The sequence below is a fragment of the Crinia signifera genome, chromosome 9 (assembly GCF_055691185.1).
Source record: "Crinia signifera chromosome 9, ASM5569118v1, whole genome shotgun sequence".
Taxonomy (NCBI): Eukaryota; Metazoa; Chordata; class Amphibia; order Anura; family Myobatrachidae; genus Crinia; species Crinia signifera.
This window is the reverse complement of record NC_139225.1, coordinates 18,983,883-18,987,954: the sequence shown is the minus strand read 5'-3', so window position 1 is coordinate 18,987,954 and position 4,072 is coordinate 18,983,883.

Sequence of the window (4,072 nt, the reverse complement as noted above, 5' to 3'; positions counted from 1 at the left end):
AGAAATACCGACCTCTCACGACAATTCCCCTGTACTTGACTCCTGGCAAAGCCGCCGGGCGGGTGGGCGGGCCACTTGGACCGGCTACGGGAGCCTGAGGTTCCCCACCCCTGCCTTAATGGGTGTAAATACAAATAGATTATTTAGCATCTCCTGCTATGTTTTGCTGTGTTGTACTGTACTGTAGTTTGCCCACTTGCCTATCATCTTGTGGTGCGTCACATGTTTCTTTGGTAACGCTGTCATTACAGTGATGCAGATTATTGATGTCATTACGTGCGCCGATCCCCGAAGCGTTTGCGAGCTCTGACCTGTCCTGTTATACAGGGAAGATGTTCCTGAATAAAGATGTGATACATCTGAAACATTGGACTGCTGAGCCTGTGTATACAGCTCCTTACTGCTGATTGCAGTGGTAGGGGCTAGGGATGGACATCGGAATGCGATGGTTTAAAACCATCAATGATTTTTTTTTATGTCAGTGCTTTGACCATTGTTTTTAGCCACCATTCAATGTTGTTCCGATGGTTACACTGAGTCCCGCCCCAGTCCTATCCGCGGCCAGGCAGAGGATCTGTGTATGCGCAAACTGGGGGTGGGGGGAGGGGAGGTTTGCACATACGCAAATGAAATGAAAAGCCTTTTCTATCAAATTATTTTATGCAATGGTTAGTTACTATACAATATAATGATAAACCACAGGCATTATGTAGTGGAATCCACTACTGGGAAAATTCACCAGTGACCTAAAAACGTAGTGTCAGATGCCTGCACTCCCCTCAGCAGCCACCAGAGGTCATCAGTCCAATATCATATGACAGCCATGCAGCCACCAGTAATCGCAGTTGTATAGGATTACGGTATAGATGATGTCTAGGTCGACCACCAATAGTGACTAGCTCAACACCCAAGAATGGTCAACATACCCTAGGTCGACCTTGACAGAAGGATGACACAAGCTTTAGGTTGACATGGACATGGTGGACATGAATAAGGCATTGAGGTTTTCCCAATTTTTGGACACGACCGCAACCCACAATTTTGGAGTTTTTTGGGTCGATGTCGATTGATTAAAAGCCATCTTTAATCGAACTTGGGCTTCCAGGGCTGGAATACACATTTACTAAATGTAAATCAGCATCTGCTTACGGTGGGTAATGTCTGAGGCACCCGAAGCATCATCCCTGATAATTGCAGCTTACCGGGGCTCATTGGATGGGTTGGGATTGTCATAAGATGGTCTACAGTCATTAGGTTGACACGTTGGGTTGACATACAGGAAGGTTGCCATGGGTCAAGGTCGACACATGCGATAGGTTGACATGGGTTAGGTCGATAGTCAAAAGGTTGACATGGTTTTTTTACCCGAATGTTGACACAGTCGACATGGACACAATTTTAAGTGTACCGCACCCCCTCGCATCGCCATGCTTCGGGCACGGTGCCTCGCTGCGCTCAGCACACTATTATATTCTCCCACCACACCCTAGTGGATGGTAGGGCATGAAATACCGCCTGTCGGCACATGTCGGCTCAATGCATGTTTCAACCTAGTCCCTTGTAGCAGGCAGTGGTCTCTTTAAACTATACAAAGTCTTTAAGTAAACTCATTGTCTTTGCTCCCGGTATTAATGCAATTCCCTGTAAGTGTATCTGGCAGATACAGAACGGCATCACTTTGTGCCTAGATCCTGCTATAAATGTTTCTGTATTATTCAATTGTATGAGGTATCAGATGCAGAGTTACATCAGCGCAGTTAGATACCCCCGCAGGCTGTGTCACAGAAGCATCTGATTTGTATCTACTGCAAATGTCACTTGTATTCTCCTCAGCTGCTGCCAGTCTAAGGGCCTGATGCTTGTTTGAAAAGCAAAGCAAAAAGGGGGGCATTCCGGTTCATACTTTCGCATGTGAATTCGAATTTAGCTCATTACGCATGCGCAATTGCCTCAGTGCGCATGTGCAGGTTTCATAGTCCGTTCACACTTAATGTATGTTAAGATTAGTAAATTAGAGCCAATAAACACAAGGAAATAAGTCAAATGATGTCATTAACTAATGGGTTGAGAACGGCGTTGACTGGGTGCGTATTGTTAGAGTTGCGAATGAAATCACCCACAGAGGCTGTTCGCACTTATGCACAGGGCGTCATCTTGTGGGCACAGCAATGTGTGTAGGAGCACGCAAGTGTGCGGATACTTTGAGTCCACTCCCCTTTGGATACCATTGCGAATGTACATGTGTTATGGGTGCAACTACCATTTGCACAAGTGCGTGTGAACGTGCATGCGAAGGAATCAACCAGAATAAGTTCCTAAAAGCAAGTCATTTTATGTCTGCAACAAACCAAGTTGTCATGCAAGGGGAGCGAATACATTCTATATTGTTTCTGTGCAGGGTAAATGCTGGCTGCTTTTGCATGTAGCCCACAAATATTTGATCGATTTACTTTACACTGCAGTTTTTACCTCAGTTTGGACACCCCCCATCCAAATCTAACTCTCTCTGCACATCTGCCCCCCTGCAACACAGCATTATTTTTTTTTATTACAGAATATAAACCACAATGCAAGACATCGGGATGAAAAAGAGGAACGAAAATCAGAGTGTGGGAACCGATGATTGCAGAGGGACCGCGCCAGTCATGCAGGAGATTGGCATGTGATACATTGCTGGCATGTGACATATACTGTAGCACAGAATTTGGCCACTGTGTGAACAGGTCTGTCCCCTGGTCCTCACCATCGAATAATTGTTCTTCTTGTCCCTCGCTGCGTAGCCCAAGACTAAAGGCCCCCTTACATTTGTCCAACTTGTCATAACGACAATTCGGACCCGATTGTCCCAGCAGCTCCCCGGGAGGGATCACATGCGATGGCACTTCATGTGCCAAGTTTTGCATGTGATGAATCGCATGCAATTTATCACATGCCACTCCCGGGGAGCTGCAGGGACAATGGGAGCGGGGGACAGCAGCAGGAATATGCCCGCAAACAGAGAGTGGGCAGGGGGGGGTCGGGGTGCAGGGAGCCGGGCAGGAAGCCGCTGGGCAGGGAGCAGGGGGGGCGGCGGCGCAGAGTACCAGGGAGCCGGGAAGGAGAACACGATGCAGCAGCAGCACTTCCAAAAAAAAAGAAAAACCCCATACAAACGAATAGGAAGCCATTGATTGGCTGAGACCTCTCTCAGCCAATCAGCGATTGGCTGAGAGAGGTCTCAGCCAATCGCTGATTGGCTGAGAGAGGTCTCAGCCAATGAATGGCTTCCTATGCGTTTGTATGGCCCTTTTTTTTTTTGAAGTGCTTCTGCTGCAGCGTCTTCTCCTGCCCGGCTCCCTGGTACTCTGCGCCGCCCCCCCTGCTCCCGCTGATGCTGCCCGGCTCCCTGCGCCTGACTCTGGTAGGTCCCCTGTTGTGGGGGAGCACGGCTCCGGGCAGCACATAAGATTTAGCAAATCTTATGTGCAGCCCGTCCGACCTCCCATCTCCGATCCGATGCGCACGGGGCCGCGCATCGGGTCGGAGGGGATGTCACCATATGCGATTTGGGACGATTTCACGGCCCGATTCATCCGAATCGGGCAAAATCGTGCCCAAATCGCATAATGTAAGGGGGCCTTTACTCGGCAGCTGCGGGCAAAGCAGCCGATTCTGGCCGGATGCTGACGTCATCCGTACACCCCCAGCAGGCATAAACAAGCATGCATTTTCCCAGGCACTCCTGGCATTTCGTTGGGCGCGCCCACTGTTTTTTTCGGGCACCCCCAGGTATCCACACCCACACGCCCACCCCCTGTCACTCACCCTGCCATCGTCTTGCAAATAGAAATATCTGTCGAAGCCGACCGTAGCCGGGCCTTGCACCTGCGCAGTAGCCCAAACATCTGAATTCGGATGCTGTCCGATCAATTCTGAATGGAACCCTATATGTGTGCGCAGGGTCATACTTGGCGATGTGTGTGTGGGCATATAAGCGGGCATTTCCCATGTTATTTGGCTCACGTAACAACAAAGATTTGTTAATTATTATTATTACACCTCTAAATAAAACCTTTGAGAGGAAAAATTTATA